Here is a 20,751-nt window from a genome sequence, read left to right as displayed (position 1 = left end):
CAGATTTTTGCACAAATAAAACATGCTAAAATTTGCAACTTGATGTATTCCCTTTTACGCATTTTAGTGCTTGCAGTTTTAATTATTAGGTGATTTATTTTTCACGTGATTTCATGATTCCTCTTAAAATCCAAATTCATAATAGCAAAAATGTACATTTATATTTGCTTTAAAAAAACTACAGACCAATGGAAGAAAAAACATCAAGAAGTGGGTGAAAAAAAAATCATACCTACAGGATGCTAGAAATAAAGTGAAAAAAAAAAAGGAAATCAAGTGAAAAAAGTACCACCCAAAATCAGCGGGAGATTATCACTAAAGGACTCGTAAGCTTTCTCCCATGTAGTCTTCTATATTCATGAGCTCTGTATAACACAGCCCCCACTACTGATTGACAGCTTTCTGCCTATGCACAGTAGTGAAAACAGGGAATTTATCAAGACTGTGGCAAGCAGCCATATAAGTGACACATTACTGGAATCAGGGTCTTTGTCCCTACTTCATGCTACTTTAATGCTACTAGCAGATGAGGTAGCAAAAACCTGGTGACAGATTCCTTTTAGGGTATGTGCACACGTTGCAGATTCGTGTGCGGATTTTTCCATGCGGGATCTGCAGAATCCGCAGGTCAAAATGCCTGCATTTTACCTGCGGATTTGCTGCGGATTTATTGCGGATTTTGTGTGGATTTGGCCTGCGCTTTTACACCTGCGGATTCCTATAATGGAATGGGTGTAAAAACGCTGCGGAATCCGCAAAAAGAATTGACATGCTGCGGAAAATAAACCGCTGCGTTTCCACGTGGAATTTTCTGCAGCATGTGCACAGCGGTTTTTATTTTCCATTGCCTAACATTGTACTGTACATCACTTGCGGATCCGCACACAAATCCGCAACGTGTGCACATACCCTTAAAGGGAATCTGTCATCAGGTTTCCATAATATAAAGTTCTGTCACCACCTTTAAGGACAGGACTCTTTTACAGTATTCTGGTAAGCTGTATATATGTCCCCAATCCCTTCTGCATTGCATAAAAATACCTTTTACTATACCCACATTCAGTGCAGTCTGGTCCAATGGGCGTCTCTGGTCTTGCTCGGCGCCTCCTCTCTCCCCACAACTGTCGTCCTCCTGCCCTGTTTCATGTGGATGACACGTCCTATATCACCCATACAGTGTCCACCCCCAATTGCTCTCCTGTGCTGGCGCACTTCTCTGCAATGTGCATGCGCCGGGAAAGGTCAAAGAGCGCCAAGAGCGCCACTGACCTAGAAGTAAAGCCTACGCATGCGCACCACAGTGTTTGCTCTGCCCTTGGCAGGGCAGAGAGATGTGCGCATGTGCAGAAGTGAGATCAGGGGACCATGTGTGGATAATGTAGGGCACGTCATCCACATAAAGCAGGGCAGGAGGACAGCGATTGCGATGAAGGAGGAGATGCTGGATCAAGATCAGCGATGCTCATAAGACCGAAATGCAATGTGTGGGGGTATAATAAAAGTGCTATGCAGAGGGGATTGTGGACTTACTTACATACAGCTTACTAGAATACTGTAAAAGAGGTCTTAAGGTGATGGCTGTACTTTATTATAAGAAAAAAATGGTGACCGATTCCCCTTAAGACTATGTTACCACAGTGAGTTTTTTTATATTGTGTATTTTCTAAAAAATGCAAGTAACCTATTTTAGGCTAGTTTCACACTAGCGTTTATGAGCGCAGCGACGGCCTGCGCACGGCCGCCGCTAAGTCCCGCCCCCTGCCGCGCCCCACCGGTAGCTCCGCCCACCGGTGCATGACGCAGCATGCGCCCTGCGTCCCCTATCTTTATCACAGGGGGCGCAGGCCGTGCGCAGTATGCGTTTGGCGGCGCATGCGTCCTTTTGACGGTGCGCCGACCTGCGCCAAACGCAACCTGCTGCAGTTTGGTTGCGCCGGCGCACCGTCAAAAAGGCGCATGCGCCGCCAAACGCATACTGCGCACGGCCTGTGCCCCCTGTGATAAAGATAGGGGACGCAGGGCGCATGCAGCGTCATGCGCCGGTGGGCGGAGCTACCGGCGGGGGCACGGCAGGGGGCGGGGCTTAGCGGCGGCCGTGCGCAGGCCGTCGCTGCGCTCATAAACGCTAGTGTGAAACTAGCCTTACTTAACGGGTGTAGATATGATGCAGAAATTTGCAACATCAAAAAATCACCAAAAGTTTATTGTGGGAAGTTCCCACGTTGCCTAAGAGTATGCTCTCTTGTTCAGGTTTTTTTATGCAATATTTTTTTTAAGTCCATGCCAGGAATGAATCTTAGCCGTAAGATACCTTTGAAGAAAAGACTGAGAGGATATCTCTGGAATCCACTTCTGGCTTCCGCCTTCAATAACTGCATAAAAATACTGAATGTGTGAATGCAGCCTAAGGCACTAACCCTGACCAGTCTCAATAAAACAGTTCATTACTAGGGATGAGCGAACCCAAACGATAAAATTTGGGGTCTGTACCGAATACCTAGTCTCCATGCACGGACCCCGAACACGGACTTCTCCTGGAAGTCCGTGCTACTGTTCGAGCGAAGCAGCCCGCACAAAGTTTGTTGTAAACCTGCAGTGCAGCCAATCAAAAAGTTTTCTGGCTCAATCACAGCCATGGCAAGTATTTGGCATGTCTGTGATTGGCCGGGGCACACTGCGTAAAAAAAAATGGCATGTGGTCCCGGCTGTCAGCATTATAATAGCTGGTCATCAAAAATAGAGGGGTCCCACGCCACTCTCTTTATTTAATTACATAAATTTTTAAAAAATGGCTTGGGGTCCCCCCCCCATTTTTGACAATCAGCCAAGCTAATGCAGACAGCTGGGAGCTGGTATTCTCCGACTTGGAAGAGGCCACAGATATTGTTCCTGCCCAGCCTAAAAATAGCAGCCCGCAGCCACCTCAGAAAAGGTGCATCTGTCTGGCACTTTGCCCAGTTCTTCTCACTTGCACTGGTGCGGTGGCAAGTGGGGTAATATTTGTGGGGTTGATGTCATCTTTGTATTGTCATCTGACATCAAGCCCAGGGGTTAGTAATGGAGAGATGTCTATAAGATGCCCCCATTACTAACTCCGTAGTGAAAATTAAATGACACAAAAAAGTCCTTTAATTGAAATAAACACACAGAAAAACTCCTATATTTAAAATAATACCATTTATTACTGTAAAAGTAAGAATAAAGCATCATATTCCTCACCTGTCCAATGACAATCGAATTGTCCCATGAAAAGCTCAACTCAGCTACATCTGGATAGCATGGCAGAGCAGTGGCATGAAGCGACCGCTCAGCCATGAATCCAAAAGACAGTGAGCTAAGTGTGGGAACACGGCTGTGTGTGACCGGCAGTGAGGTTGACATCATCGCCGGTCACACGTAGCCAAGTACTCACACTAAGCTCAGCGTATCCTGTATGCAGGGTGGATACATCATCCCACCACTAAGCAATGCATCCAGATGTAACTGAGCTGGGCTCTTCTTGGGACAAATCAATTATCGTTGGACAGTTGAGGAATATGGTGTTTTATTATTTTTAATTTTACAATTGTGACGCTTCAGGGGTTTTGGCAGTGTCCGAGAGTGGATCCTCTGGGTCACAGAACTGAGGCCCCTGGGATGAGCGCACCAGGTGGAACCAACCCCTATACAGGGACCGTTAGGGGCAGGCCCGCGGGGGATCAGACACCGCGACAGCTGGAACCAAGAGGGGCGGCTCGAAGGACCGGAGTGGCCACAGGCAGGACTCAGAGGCTGCACCGGAACCAAAGTACGGGGCTCCGTATGGAGAGGACGAGGAGAGATACAGAGCAATAGTACCAGAGGCAACGAGGATGACAGACAGACAGCAGGCAGGGGAACAGAACAGGGAACGGCCAGACACTAGAGGGTGGAACGGGAGCGGAGAACAGGGGAGCGAAGGCTACGGAACATGGACCAGGCAGGACGGAGGACAGGCAGAGAGACAGGGGAACAAGCAGTGGCAGAGACAGCAAGGCTGGGACAAGGGACAACTACAGGACAGAGGGAGAACCTATAGAGTAACTATAGGCGGCCAAATTAGTGTAAAGGACTCACACAATAACCAGGCATCTTCCCCTTAAGGGAGATGCCTGATAAATCCCCTGCTGGCAGGCGATTGGCTGACCGCTAATCGGCCACCGCCCACCGCAGGGTTAAACAGCCCGACGGGAGCACGCCCGCACCCTTGTGCGCATGTGCGGGCGGGGAGCTGCCCGAGAGACAGGAGGAGAAGGCGCGCGTGAGCAGGAGGGAGCGCGCGACGAGCCGGGTAAGTGACTGCCGCGGGGGGACCCGGTGCCACTGGGGCGGTGGCGGGCATGGCCGCTGCTGTTGCAACAATAATAAATGGGTAAAAGAGTGTAAGAAGTGTTTATTTTAAATAAAGAAGTTTTTCTGTGTGCTTATTTCAATTAAAGGAGTTTTCTCTGTGTCTTTAATTTTCACTATGGGGTTAGCAAAGGGGTCATTTTACCCTACTTGCCACCACACCAGGGCAATGGGAAGAGCAGAGGCTAGGCGTCATATTTGACACATCTTATGGATGTGCCATTTCTGGGGCAGCGGAAAGCTGATGTTCTTAGTCTGGGAGGGGGCCAATATCCATGGCCCCTTCCTAGGCTATTATTATCAGCCGGTAGCTGTCTATTTAGGCTTTGCTGGTTATTAAATATAGGAGGGGCGCCATGTCATTTTTTGGTGGGAGGTGTTCCCTAGAATAACCAGTAAAGGCTAAACAGACAGCTTCAGGCTGACATTAATAGCCTGGGAAGATCCATGGATAGTGATCCCTTCCCAGAATAATAACAACAGCTCTCAGCTGTCCGCTTTCCCTCATCTGGTTAATAAATATAAGGGGACCCCTTTATTCATAATATATTATTATACATTGTTATACACCCCTTGTCATTTTTTAAAAAAGATTTATTTAATAAATACATGTACAGTAAAATACAAGTAAAAAACACTGACTGTGACATCTTTATTACAAGGCACAGGCACCGCCTGGTGAATACTCTCATCAGCGGTGCCTGTTCACACTTCTAACATTTAGAGCATAACATTTTTACCACCGGTCAAAGCTGCTGGCTCCCACGATGGCATATGTTGACAGCGTGTGAAACTGCAGCGCTCTGACTGGCGGTGACTTGGGCGGTTACTGACGATCAGACCCAGAGTTCCAGTGCTGTCACATAGGTGACAGCGTGGGAATCGTTGGATGTTCGGGGCCCCTCCAATTCACTTGAATGGGCTCAGGATTCTGGTTTGAGTGTCATTCGATAGCCAAACTTTTTTTAAAGTTCGGCCAAACCCGACTGTTCCGAGTATTAACATTTCAGTAATAAGTTGTTAAAAACTGTGAAGTGGTGAACCCTACTGTACTAGTAATGTAGGAATGTATTTTCTATAAAACTAATCAAGATATATTCTCCTGTTTTCTGGCAGCTATACATTGAAAAAGACGCCATTTAGCATGAAAGCCATATCTATGAATAGATCTAAAGAAGGGCAAGTTGATAAACCTGAAACAATCTTGCACCATGAACACTATAAAAACAAAATCTAAACAAAAGTGGCAGAATTGATGCTTTATTCCAATCCGTCACAAAAATAACTGAACGTGCCAAAAAACATGGCTCTATTGTTGAATTAATCAAAACGTTTTGGCTCTTGGAATGCAATGAAGGAAAAAAATACTTGGCCTCCTAAGGCACAATATAGGCAGATCATTAAGGGGCTAAAATGCCAAAATACCTTGCCAGAACAGGAGGTAGGGAAAGGATGACCTTCATTTTACGTCTAAGTAGTGTACACAACAGTATGGGAATGAAAAATATATAAACAAATGTGAAAAACAGATCAAATGTAAATTTTGGCTTAGTCATTATAGGGCTAATGCCTAAACAAATTGTTATTTCAATTTAGCTCTTGATGGTAAAGTGATAATATGGGAAATCCTCTTTTTGCAAAAATTGTAGAAAAACATTTAAAGATAAATTATACTTTCTTTTTAAAGGCAAGCTATATCAGAAAATGAACTGTTAAATGTATTTTTTATACATTTGTGTCAATGGTTTTTATTTTTTTTTCCATATTACAATCTGCATTAAAAATTAAAATGAGAAATATTGTAGTTTTCCACACTGCCCACTATGGCCTTTTTTTTTTTAGACTGTAACTTCCTGTTGTTTCAGGAAACAATACATGTATGTAGCCACAATGAACATATGCTGACCCCATCTTTTGGGGTATGTGCACACGCTGCGGATTCTACTGCGGATCCACAGTGGATTTGACCTCTGCGGATCCGCAGCAGTTCCGCAGACAGTGTACAGTACCATGTAAGTCTATGGGATTTACAATCCGCAGTGCACATGCTGCGGTTTTTTCACTGTGGAAAAGCTGTGGTTTTAAATCTGCAGAAAGAATTGATATGTCAATTCTTTCTGCAGATTCCGCTGTGGTTTGCCACCTATTCCATTGTCCAGGTGTCACACCACAGGGGAAAACCGCTGGCTAATCCGCAGGTAAAGCCGCAGGTCATTTTACCTGCGGTTTTACCTGCGGATCCGCACGGAAAAATCCGCAGCGTGTGCACATAGCCTTATACTCAAGCATCTAATGCGTGTGTAGTAAGGTCACTGTGAAGGGAGGGTGAGCTTTGACATTGCCTATTGTGATTGATGGATAGTACTATCAGCTGTGTATAGAGGTGTTAAGTGTTATTGTAATACTGCCTCTGCTGGTAAGGAGCCTGCTGAAAACTCTTTATAAAAGGATAGGAATTAAAAGTCTAAAAAAGAAATAGTGATCATTGTGAGAATTATAAGATTACGGTATTTTTTTTAGAAATATTCTGATGTGGAAAAAAAAATACTGCCAACATTAAAAAATAAATGCATGTAACAAAAATTCTGATTTCAAAATGAAGTTGTCCTCTGATGATAATTTCCCTCTAGGTCAAGTTGCTCTTACTGTGCTCATTCTTTACATTTTCATTTGCTTTTTTTCTGTTTCTTTTCCTGATTACCGTATATATACATTTTTGACATGCCGTTCATTGTTGTAAACTAGTACTTAAATGAAAAAAATCTAGCCTTTTCTATTTCAGTAGTGCGCGTACTCCACATTCCATGACACGAGGTGGCGCAAAGACTTCTCAATATGCTAAATTACACCTTGCTTCATAAATTTAACTTACATTTCCATTTTGCACGTAATCATGCCATTTTTTACTATATTAGTGCAACTTTAGGCACTTTATGGATCCTTTTCTTGCAATTCTTGTTCCAATTGTGTCATAGTCTGTCTGGACATTCTGGACACTTCCACACAGTATGTCCTAATGCTGGGAAAAGTCATGACCCAGTGTCTAGTGCCTGGAGAAAATGACAAAACTAGCATGGATGCTAAGTATTATTATCAATTATCTATTCGAGTAATCTATTACCACCTTAATTACCCACATTACAATTGTTAGAGAAATCCACTAGATCATGGAATTTGAACATATTTTTGGCTCCATAACTAATCATTTATACTGCAGACAAGTACTACCTAAGTAAACAGCACAAGTGTCACAGTGTTCCCACAACAGAGCGGAGACAGAAGACTGCAATGTCTGGGGGCTCCTACTCAGCCGCTGAGAAGAAGCACTTCTACAGTGTATTAAACAGGTTCATTTCTTCCAGCAGAACAGGGGTTAATCGGCCATGTTGGAAATTCCTGCATTCAGCTGTGCTTGGTTAGCAACTCCTCTCCCCTATAAAATCTGGGCCCGATTACCAAGTTCTTGTCTGAGTTAGCAATAGCTTCGCTGATCTGGAGTGGGAGAAGCTAGTGTTGTGAAGGAGAGCTGGAGAAGTTTATTGCGACTGTTGCTTGGTTTGTACGCTTGGAAATTCCTTATCCTTCCCTGTTTTGCTTTCTTCCCCTCCCTACACACCCTTGGCCTATATTGTTCAACACTGGAATTTTGCAGTCCAGTCTTGACGAAGGGTCTGCTTGAGTAGGATGCACCAAAGTCATCAAGAGGTGTGTGCCTCTTAAGGGAATCTGTCACACATTTTTTTGTATATAAGCTGCCGGCACCGCCATCAGGGGCTTATCTACAGCATTCTGTAATGCTGTAGATAAGACCCCGATGTAACCTGAATGATAAGAAAAACACGTTATATTATGGTCACCGGAGGGGGCGGTCCGGGGTCCGGTCCGATGGGTGTAGTGGTCCGATGCCTCCCGTCTTGTAACGATGACGTCCTCTTCTTTGCTTCCTGTCACGGCTCCGGCGCAGGTGCACTGCTCTGCCCTGTTCAGCAGAATACTGCAGTGCGCAGGCGCCGGACCTCTCTGACCTTTCCCGGCACCTGCGCAATGCAGGACTCTGCTCTGCCCTCAACAGGGCAGAGCAGTGCACCTGCACCGGTACCGCGACGGGAAGCAAAGAAGAAGACGTTATCACTAGAAGATGGGAGGCGCCGCACCGCGACACCCTCTGGACGCGGACAGGACCACCCCTGGGTGAGTATAATAACTCTTTTTTGTTATCTTTCAGGTTACATCGGGGGCTTATCTACAGCATTACAGAATGCTGTAGATAAGCCCCTGATGGCGTTGGCCGCATCTTATATTCGAAAAAATAGGTGACAGATTCCCTTTCATGAATCTTTCAGCCGCAGTCCACCAGCTGGCTGAGACTGGTAAATAAATGGCAAAAGTCAAAGGCCTTGCACAACTACAAGTTGTGCAAAACTTTTGCAACATTTCAATCAGTATTAAGCCACACTTCTTTGGAAAACTGCTGGATGAATTTTGGAACCTTTATCTAAGATCTATATATATAAAATTGAATGTATGTGTGTATCACCAACCAATCATGAAGCATCTTTCACCAGAGCTGGTTAAAAGAAGCTGAGCTGTTATTGGTTGCTATGAGCAACAGTTTTCCCACTCCACAACACCTCAGCAGACACTGACATGGTGAGAGAACTCTAGCATCCCCGGGAACATAAGCTCCCAGCCATTGTCTGCCCCCCAGAAGGGAGCAGAGAGCACATGACAGAAATTAATCACCCCCTCCCTGCCCATATCTCCATCACACATCCTCCATCCCATAGGCACATCTTCCCTCTTAAAGGGATCTCCTGTATGGAAGTCAGGGCAAATCCATCCAGCGCTTTGGTTTTGACCCCAGGCCTCTTTTAAAGGGATCCCCGGTATGGAAGTTAGGACTGTTCCACTCAGTTCTGTGGTTCTTACCCCAGGGTCTCTTAAAGGGATCCATTGGTATGGAAGTTAGGGCAATTCCACTAAGCGCTCTGGTTCTGACCCCAGGCCCCTCTTAAAGGGATCCCCGGTACGGAAGTGAGGGCAAATCCACTCTGCGCTTTGGTACTAACCCCAGGCCTCTCTTAAAGTGATCACTGGTATGGAAGTTAGGGCAAATCTCAGCGCTCTGATTCTGACCCCAGGCCTCTCTTAAAGGGATCTCCAGTATGGATGTTAGGGCAATTCCACTAAGCACTCTGGTTCTGACCCAAGGCTCTCTTAAAGGGATCTCCTGTATGGAAGTCAGGGCAAATCCACTCAGCACTCTGGTTCTGATCCCAGGCTTTCTTAAAGGAATCCCTGGTATGGAAGTTAGGGCAATTCCACTCAGCACGCTGGTTCTGACCCCAGTCTCTCTTAAAGGGATCATTGGTATGGAAGTTAGGGGAATTCCACTCAGCGCTCTGTTGTGACCCCAGGCCTCTCTTAAAGGGATCCCCTGTGTGGAAGTGAGGGCAAATCCAAACTGTGCTTTGGTACTGACCCCAGGCCTCTCTTAAAGGGATCTCCGGTATAGAAGTTAGGGTAAATCCCTCAGCACTCTGATTATCACCCCAGACTTATATTAACCCCTTCATGACCCAGCCTATTTTGACCTTAACGACCTGGCCATTTTTTGCAATTCTGACCAATGTCCCTTTATGAGGTAATAACTCAGGAACGCTTCAACGCATCCTAGCGATTCCGAGAATGTTTTTTCGTGACATATTGGGCTTCATGTTAGTGGTAAATTTAGGTTGATAATTTTTGCGTTTATTTGTGAAAAAAATGGAAATTTGGTGAAAATTTTGAAAATTTTGCAATTTTCAAATTTTGAATTTTTATTCTGTTAAACCAGAGAGTTATGTGACACAAAATAGTTAATAAATAACATTTCCCACATGTTTACTTTACATCAGCACAATTTTGGAAACAACATTTTTTTTTCGTTAGGAAGTTATAAGGGTTAAAAGTTGACCAGCAATTTCTCATTTTTACAACAAAATTTACAAAACCATTTTTTTTAGGGACCACCTCACATTTGAAGTCACTTTGAGGGGTCTATATAGCAGAAAATACCCAAAAGTGTCACCATTCTAAAAACTGCACCCCTCAAGCTACTCAAAACTACATTCAAGAAGATTATTAACCCTTCAGGTGCTTCACAGGAACTAAAGCAACATGGAATGAAAAAATGGACATTTTAATTTTTCCAACCAAAATTTTCTTTTAGCATCAGTTTTTTCATTTTCACATGGGTAACAGGATAAAATGTATCCTAAAATTTGTTGGGCAATTTCTCCTGAGTACACCGATACCTCATATGTGGTCATAAACCACTGTTTGGGCGCACGGCATGGCTCAGAAGGCAAGGAGCGCCATTTTACTTTTTGAATGGAAAATATGCTTGCATATTTAGCGGTTGCCATGTCGCGTTTGGAGAGCCCCTGTGTGCCTAAACATTGGAGCTCCCCCACAAGTGACCCCATTTTGGAAACTAGACCCTCCAAGGAACTTATCTAGATGCATAGTGAGCACTTTGAACCCCCAGGTGCTTCACAAATTGATCCGTAAAAAAAAAAAGTATTTTTTGTTTTCACAAAAATTTTATTCAGCCTCAGTTTTTTCATTTTCACATGGGCAATAGGATAAAATGGATCCTAAAATTTGTTGGGCAATTTCTCCTGAGTACATTGATACCTCATATGTGGTCATAAACCACTGTTTGGGCGCACGGCAGGGCCCGGGAGGAAAGGAGCGCCATGTGACTTTTTGATTGGAAAATTAGCTCCAATCGTTAGCGGACACCATGTCGCATTTGGAGAGCCCCTGTGTGCCTAAACATTGGAGCTCCCCTACAAGTGACCCCATTTTGGAAACTAGACCCTCGAAGGAACTTATCCAGATGTGTGGTGAGCACTTTGAACCCCCAAGTGCTTCACAGAAGTTTATAACGCAGAGCAGTGAAAATAAAAAAATCATTTTTTTTTGCTCAAAAATGATTTTTTAGCCCACTATTTTTTATTTTCACAAGGCTAACAGGAGAAATTGAACCACAAAAGTTGTTCTGCAATTTGTCCTGAGTACACCGATACCCCATATGTGGGGGGGAACCACTGTTTGGGAGCACGGGAGAGCTCAGAAGGGAAGGAACACCATTTTGGAATGCAGACTTTGATGGAATGTTCTGCGGGCGTCATGTTGCGTTTGCAGAGCCCCTGTGTGCCTAAACAGTAGAAACCCCCACAAGTGACCCCATTTTGGAAACTAGAACCCCCAAGGAGCTTATCTAGATGTGTAGTGAGCACTCTGAATCCCCAAGTGCTTCTCAGAAGTTTATAAATGCAGAGCCATGAAAATAAAAAAAATATTTTTTTTTCCTCAAAAATGATTTTTTAGCCCGCTATTTTTTATTTTCCCAAGGGTAACAGGATAAATTGGACCCCAAAAGTTTTTGTCCAGTTTGTCCTGAGTACAATGGTACCCCATATGTGGGGGGAAACCACTGTTTGAGCGCACGGCATGGCTCAGAAGGGAAGGAGCGTCATTTGACTTTTTGAATGGAAAATTAGCTCGAATCGTTAGCGGACACCATGTCGTGTTTGCAGAGCCCCTGTGTGAATAAACTTTGGAGCTCCCCCACAAATGACCCCATTTTGGAAACTAGATCCCCTAAGGAACTTATCTAGATGCATAGTGAGCATTTTGATCCCCCAGGTGCTACACAGAAGTTTATAACGCAGAGCCGTTAAAATAAAAATATTTTTTTTTCCTCAAAAAATGATTTTTAGTCCACTATTTTTTATTTTCACAAGGGTAACAGGATAAATTGGACCCCAAAAGTTGTTGTCCAGTTTGTCCTGAGTACGCTGGTACCCCATATGTGGGGGGGGCACTGTTCAGGCACACGTTGGGGCTCGGAATGGAAGTAGTGACGTTTTGAAATGCCGACTTGATGGAATGGTCTGTGGGCGTCATGTTACATTTGCAGAGCCCCTGATTTACCTAAACAGTGGAAACCCCCACAAGTTACCCCATTTTGGAAACTAGACCCCCCCAAGGAACTTATCTAGATGTGTGGTGAGCACGTTGAACCCCCAAGTGCTTCACAGAAGTTTATAGCGCAGAACCGTGAAAATAAAAAATCATTTTTTTTCCACAAAAATAATTATTTTAGCCCCCATGTTTTTATTTTCCCAAGGGTATCAGGAGAAATTAGACCCCCAAAGTTGTTGTGCAATTTTTCCTGAGTATCCTGATACCCCATAAGTGGGGGTACACCACTGTTTGGGCACATGTCGGTGCTCGAAATGGAGGGAGCACCGTTTGACTTTTTGAACGCAAAATTGGCTGGAATAAATGGTGGCTCCATGTTGCGTTTGGAGACCCCGTGATGTGCCTAAACAGTGGAAACCCCTCAATTCTATCTCCAACCCTAACCCGAATCCCAACCCCAATCATAACCCTAACCACAACACTAATCCCAACACACCCCTAACGAAATCCCAACTCTAACCCTAACCACAAGCCTAACCGTAATCCCAACCCCAACCCAACCCTAATCCCAATTACAACCCTAACCCTAATTCCAACCCTTAGTCCAACCCTAACCCTTAGTCCAACCCTAACCCTTAGTCCAACCCTAACCCTTAGTCCAACCCTAACCATATTTCTAACCCTAACCCTAATTCCAGCCCTAGCCCTAACCCTAGCCCTAGCCCTAACCCTAGCCCTAATGGAAAAATAAAAAAAAATATTTTGTTTTTTTTATTATTTGTCCCTACCTATGGGGGTGATAAGGGGGGTGGTGATTTACTTTTTTTTATTTTGATCACTATGAAAGTTTATTATAGTGATCAAAATAAATGAATGAATCTGCAGCGTTGCAGATTCGATTCGGCGCACTGCGCATGCGCCCGCCATCTTCCAAGATGGCGGCGCCCATGACGCTGGACAGTGGGACATCGGGACGGATAGCGGGAGATCAGAGGCACAAAGGAGAGTGAGGGGGGGTGATCGGAGGGTGAGAGGGGATGATCGGAGGGCTGGGGGGGCGGAGGTAAGGAGGGGGGCAGATTATGACGGCGGCTGTCGATCGGTGCCGTCAGACGGTGGCGGCAGCCGATCGGTGCCGTCAGTCGGTGTGGGGGGGTCCGGGTCTCGGTGTCCAGCCATGTCCGATGCTATTTCAGCATCGGCCATGGCTGGATTGTAATATTTCACCAATTTTCATTGGTTAAATATTACAATCGCTCTGATTGTCTGTTAAAAGTGAAACTGCCAATCAGAGCGATCGTAGGGACCTGGGGGCTAAGCCACACCCCCAGGTGTTAACTCTGAAGGGTCCTTTGTGTGCAGGTCGGGTGACCTTTTAGTGACCCCGGTCACCCGACCCGCAGGGGGGCAATCAATTCATGACGCCACATAGGCGTCATGGGTCATATTGTCACGACTTTTCATGACGCCTACGTGGCGTCAAAGGTCGTGAAGGGGTTAAAGGGATCATTGGTATGAAAGTCAGGGCAAATCCACTCAGCGCTCTGGTTCTGACGCCAGGCCTCTCTTAAAGAGATCCCCAGTATTGAAGTTACGACCGATCCACTCAGCACTCTGGTTCTGACCCCAGGCTGATAGGATGATGTGGGATATTAGTGGTAGTTGTCCTGTGGCTCTGGCTGATGGGATGATGTGGGATATTAGGTGTAGTTGTCCGGTGGCTTTGACGGAATGATGTGGGATATTAGGGGTAGTAGTCCGGTGGCTCTGGCTGACGGAATGATGTGGGATATTAGGGGTAGTAGTCCGGTGGCTCTGGCTGACGGGATGATGTGGGATATTAGGGGTAGTAGTCTGGTGGCTCTGGCTGATGGGATGATGTGTGATATTAGTAATAGTAGTCCGGTGGCTCTGGCTGACGGGATGATGTGCGATATTAGTGGTAGTAGTCCGGTGGCTCTGGCTGACGAGATGATGTGGAATAGTAGTGGTAGTAGTTTGGTGGCTCTGGCTGACGGGATGATGTGTGATATTAGGGGTAGTAGTCCGGTGGCTCTGTGTTATGAATGGGTCACCGAGGAGCTAAACAAGACCAAGCCAAGTCAGAGAAAACCAGAGAGGTTGGTAACTACGCAGACTGCAGACCCCTGATCCTAACCACACAACTAACAGAAGCCGTGGAGTGTACCTACGATGATTCTAGATGCCTCGTCACAGCCGGAGGACTAAATAAGCCTAAAGCAAAACAGGGGAAATCTAAAACTGCCCCAGAGCAGACCCCAAAGGAATAGACAGCCCCCACACATGTATTGACGGTGAGACAAGATGAAAACACGAACACAGGTAGGAAAATAGGCTGAGCAAACGATGGGGCCCACACTAGTTAGAAAGGACAGGAAAGGAAAGATACTGTCTGCAATCACACCAAAAAACCCTGCAAAAATGTCCAACACTTCTGATAGCAAACAATACCCTGAAGTCACTAGACTTCTCCCACTATATCAGCACTCTGGCATATTCTGAGAACAGAGCAAAAAGAGGCCAATCTAATAAGGGACAAAAAGCAAACTGGCACATACAGTGACAGAAGAGTGGAAATTCAGCACAGCCCCAGCCGGGGCTGGCTAACCACACAAAAAACTGAATAGACCAAACCAAATCAAATGTGAACATTAGCAAAGACAACTTAGCTTGAGATGGCAGGAACTGAGCTGGAAACTAAGACCTCAGGAGGCAGGAAAAAATCACCAGCATGGGAATAGGGAGTCGGCTGTCTTAATTCCAGTCTGAGACTCCAGATGTCCACTCCTCTTCCTAATTATCAGGTGGCAGGTCTCTGTTAATTAGATTAGCTTCAGTACCTCCTGCCACCACCAGAGGGAGCCCGGAAAGAGAACTCACGACTCCTCTGTCAGCACAACCAGCTCCCTCACCAGAAACCAGAGGCAGACCAGAAAATGAGTTCACAACAGTACTCCCCCTTGAGGAGGGGTCACTGAACCCTCATCCACGTCACCAGACCGATCAGGTTGGGCCTGGTGAAAAGCATGAACCAATCTATTGGCATGAATGTCAGAGGCAGAGACCCAAGAATTATCCTCCTAGCCATAACCCTTCCATTTGACCAAATACTGGAGTCTCCGTCTAGCCAAGTGAGAATCCAGTATTTTCTCTACCTCATATTCCACATTGCCTTCAACCAATACAGGGTCAGGAGGCGCCGCCACAGGAACTACTGGCTCAACAAACCTCTTCAACAGAGATTTGTGAAATACGTTATGGATCTTAAATGTAACTGGAAGAGCCAATCGAAAAGAAACAGAATTAAGAATCTCCAAGATCTTATAAGGTCCAATAAATCTTGGCTTGAACTTTGGAGACGCAACCTTCATAGAGATATTCTTTGACGACAACCAAACCATATCACCCACTTTAAAACGGGGACCAATGGTCCTATGCCGGTTGGAAAACCGCTGGGCCTTTTCCTGAGAGAGTGACAACTTATCCACCACTTGGTCCCAAATCTGCTGTATTCTCTCTACCACAGTGTCCACACCTGGGCAGGCCGAAGACTCCACTTGCCCTGAAGAAAATCGAGGATGAAACCCAAAGTTACAGAAACAGGGCGACATGAAAGTGGCAGAACTAGCTCTATTGTTTAGCACAAATTCGTCCAAGGGCAAAAATGAAACCCAGTCTTCCTGATCAGCAGATATAAAACATCTTAAATAGGACTCCAAAGTCTGGTTTGTTCTCTCAGTCTGCCCATTGGTCTGAGGATGAAACGCAGAGGAGAAAGATAACTGAATTCCCAGATTGGAACAAAAGGCTTTCCAGAATCTGGAAACAAACTGGACTCCTCTGTCCGACACAATGTTCTCAGGAATCCCATGCAACCGAACCACCTGTTGTAAAAACAAGGGCACCAACTCTGAGGAAGATGGCAACTTGGGAGTGGTACAAGATGGACCATTTTAGAAAATCTATCACAAATCACCCAGATAACAGTCATTCTCTGAGAGACAGGAAGATCAGAATTAAAATCCATTGAGATATGGGTCCATGGCCTCTTGGGCACCGGCAGGGGCATCAGCAACCCACTAGAACGAGAACAGGGTTTACACCGAGAACAAGTCCCACAGGACTGCACAAGATTCCTGACATCACATGATAAGGCAGGCCACCAAAAAGACCGACTCACCAAATCTCTGGTACCAAAATACGGCACTTCTGAACACCAACTGGCGTTGTTGGAGCCCAGGATGAAGCATGGAGCAGGCTGAGGCCTGATGTTTTTGGCATGTGGAGGCAGCAGGAGACATTGCCATCCACACAGCAGGGGAACAGCTGACGTTAGTGAACCCCACTAACACAGGAGCTAGTGTGTTTTTCTCTGTGAAGACGGCACTTCTGAACACCAACTGGCGTTGTTGGAGCCCAGGATGAAGCATGGAGCTGGCTGAGGCCTGATGTTTTTGGCATGTGGAGGCAGCAGGAGACATTGCCGTCTACACAGCAGGGGAACAGCTGACGTTACTGAACCCCACTAACACAGGAGCTAGTGTTTTTCTCTGTGAGGATGGCACTTCTGAACACCAACAGGCGTTGTTGGAGCACAGGATCAATCATGCAGCAGGCGGAGGTCAACTTGCAGCAGGTTTTATATAGATTGTAGACTACTACTGATTGTAACCGTGCTCCACTATGGCCTCTGGCTCCACTGTCTCTAGTATTTCCCCAGGCCTCCAACCCCGCCAGTTACAGCTCTGAAGTGGCGTCTGCACAATCCACACTTGTTCCTGTGTAACCAGGGCTCAGTCAAGTCAGTTGATCCCCTTATGTGTGTCAGGCAAGTTCTACTGCTCTGTCCTCATTCACACTACTAGTAATGGGAATGTGGACAGAGCAGGAGACATTGCCGGACACACATCAGGGGATCAACTGACGTGACTGAGCCCCAGTAACACAGGAACAAGTGTGGATTGTGCAGACGCCACTTCTGAGCAGCAACTGGCGGGGTTGGAGGCCAGGGGAAAAACTAGAGACAGTGGAGCCACAGGCCTAAGTGGAGCACGGTTAAAAATCAGTAGTAGTTTGAATGTGGATGGAGCAGGAGACTTTGCCGTCCACACAGCAGGGGAGCAGCTGGCATTACTGAACCCCACTAACACAGGAGCTAGTATTTTTCTCTGTGGAGACGACACTTCTGAGCGACAACTGGCTGTGTTGAAGCCCAGGGATTATAGTTCAGGTGGTAGAAACATGAACTCAACAGGAGACCTGGATACTGTTGCCAACCAATTATTTATTCTGGAAGAGGACTGGCAAATTCTGGCGAGATCCAGGCCTTGTTCATTTTCAGAAAAGTAAGCCGGTCAACGTTATCGGAAGATAGCCGCGTGCGACGGTCTGTTAGTACACCACTTACGGCACTAAAGACGCGTTCCGATAATACACTGGCAGCAGGGCAAGCCAGCACCTCCAATGCATACTGGCTAAGCTCTGGCCATGTATCCAGCTTAGAGACCCAAAGCGTGAAGGGGGAAGAGCCATCTGGGAGTACACTGACAGGGCAAGACATGTAGTCTGTCACCATCTGACGGAAACGTTGCCTCCTGCTGACTGGAGCCGTCTGTGATGGTGTAGACAATTGTGGCGGACACACAAAACTTTGCCACATTTGGGCCATAGTGGTCTTGCCTTGTGCTGAGGCGCTGCCTCTGCTCCCTCTTTGTGCCGAGTTTCCTCCACTGCCTCGACGCACAGAGCTGCTTTGTAAAGCACCAGCACCACTGCTGTCGGGTGGAATGGAAAACATGATGGACTGCACCAGTGTGTCTTGGTACTCCCGCAGTTTACGCTCCCGGTTCAACGGTGGTATGAGGCTTTGTAAATTGTCCCGATAGCGAGGATCTAGGAGGGTGTACACCCAATAATCAGTCGTGTTGAGAATGTGGGCGATGCGGCGGTCGTTTCTCAGGCACTGCAGCATGAAATCAACCATGTGCTGCAGACTCCCAACTGCCAAAGAAACGCTGTCCCCTGCTTGATGCATAATCTCTGCCTGCTCTGCATCACCCCACCCTCGCTGTACATACTGACTAGAGGATTGTGTACCTCCCTCATCTGGAGAGATGTCTTCCTCCTCCATCGACTCCTCCTCATCCTCCTCCCAAAGTGTCCCCTGCCTAGGCCTTTCTGAGGAACCACGTAGCACAGACTGTCCAGAAGCAGATGGCATTTGGGACTCCTCATCCTCCACCTCTTCCAAAACCTCCTCCCTTAGTGCTTGCAGTGCTTTTTGAAGCAGGCAGATAAGGGGGACAGTCATGCTGACTAGTGCATCATCTGCACTCGCCATCCGCGTGGAATCATCGAAGGCACGCAAAATGAGGCAGATGTCCTTCATAGAGGCCCACTCAGTGGTGCTGAAGTGTGACCGGCGCACAGTGCGACTTGTTTGCACCTGATGCAGCTGGTACTCCATGACTGCTGCCTGCTGCTCACACAACCGCTCCAACATATGTAACGTTGAATTCCACCTGGTGGGTAGGTCACATATGATGCGATGTTCCGGAAGGCGTAATCGGCGCTGCAGAGCAGCAAGACGCGATCTTGCCGTGCTGGAACGCCGCAAGTGAGCGCACTCAGGGCCGTATCTGGGGGGGGCAGCCGGGGCAGTTGCCCCGGGCGCAGCCAGCAGGGGGGCGCAGTCGGGCCGCCTAATGCAGCGGTCCACAGTGTCTCCCCCCGGCGGCTGCGTTCTGCCGCCCCCCTGGCCTGGGAGTCGGCGGTTCTCTGTGTCAGCTGTCAAGCTGACAGCCGGCGCAGAGAAGGAGGCCGTGACGGCTCCCAGGGAACAATTGTACTGGCGTCTATACAGACGCCTGTACAAATGAAGCTCTGACCGCCGGGTAAGAGCGACGTCAGCATCGTGATCAGGTCATGTGATCACGCTGCTGACGTCACTCCCCGGCGCCAAAAGCAAACGTTGGTGGTAAGTGTGCTCCACTGTGGAGCTGAAGAACCACCGAAGATGGGAGATGAGGGGGAGTTAATGAGTGGAGATGGGGGGGATTTGTAGAGGGGATGGCGGTTAAAGTGTGGGGGTATTTAGAGTGGGGATGGGGGTTAATGTGTGTGGGGGTTAATGTGTGGGGGGATTTGTAGTAGAGATGGGGGTTATTTAATGTGATGGGGGTTAATGAGTGGGGATTGGGTTAATGTGTGCGGGGGTTAATGAATGGGGATGGGGGTTAATGTGTGGGGGCGTTAATGAGTGGGGATGGGGGTTAATGTGGGGATGAGGGTCAATGTGTGTGGGGGTTAATGAATGGGGATGGGGGTTAATGTGTGGGGGCGTTAATGAGTGGGGATGGGGGTTAATGAGTGGGGATGGGGTCAATGTGTGTGGGGGTTAATGAATGGGGATGGGGGTTAATGTGTGGGGGTATTTGGAGTGGGGGTGGGGGGATTTGGAGTGCTGATGGGGGTTAATGAGTGGGGATTGGGTTAATGTGTGGGGGGATTTGGAGTGGGGATGGGGGGTTATTTAATGTGTGGGGGGATTTGGAGTGGGGATGGGGGGTACTTAATGTGTGTGGGGGATTGAGCATGGGGGGATTTAATGTGTGGGGAGATTTGAGGACACAAAATAAAGAGTACGTATGAGGAAACAGTATGGGGGATTGGTGCAGACAGTATGGGGAGCGAATGGGTTAATGTATGTGGACACAGTATGGGGAGTCAGGGGTATGTGTGAGCAGACAGTATAGAGAGTGAGGGGGTAAATATATGAGGAGACAGTATGGTGAACAGGTGGGATGTTAGAGGAGGGAGGGGAATAGTGTGAGGGGACAGTATATTGCAGATATTTTTATTTAGGAGCATTATAATGACACTTCTGTCTTTAAGGGATTCGTGTGGAGATTTGCTGCAGAAGACCGGAGAAAATGGACGTCTACAGAGACGAGATGTGGATGAGAAAACTCATCATGGGGTCTGGACAAGAAGAAGAAAAGGAGAACGACTGCAGAGACGACGTCATCTATAAGGTACCTGGATGTAAATATTATGTGTGACACTGACTAATTCTCATGTTTTTATTTGTTAGGAACATTACAGGGGTTGTCCAGGTTTGTACGGAGTCTGCAGACATTCTATGTGACTGCAGACTTGTGAATTCTCACAGTGCTCACTGAACGCTGTTAGGATTCTCTCGTGCTGGTAATTTACATACATGCGGTCACATGCTGACTAGACATGTGTGGCCTCACTCAATGAAAATGAACAGAGTGAGGCCGGGCACGTCTAGTCGGAATGTGGCCAGAAGTATATAAATCACATACTTGTGCTGACATGACTGTACATCGGCAAGGGAGAATCCTAAATGTGTGCAGTGCATTCGTT

Source organism: Dendrobates tinctorius, unplaced genomic scaffold, assembly GCF_039654945.1.
Source record: "Dendrobates tinctorius isolate UK_male_01 unplaced genomic scaffold, ASM3965494v1 ptg000427l, whole genome shotgun sequence".
NCBI classification, from domain to species: Eukaryota; Metazoa; Chordata; class Amphibia; order Anura; family Dendrobatidae; genus Dendrobates; species Dendrobates tinctorius.
Note: the sequence above shows the minus strand (reverse complement) of the source record.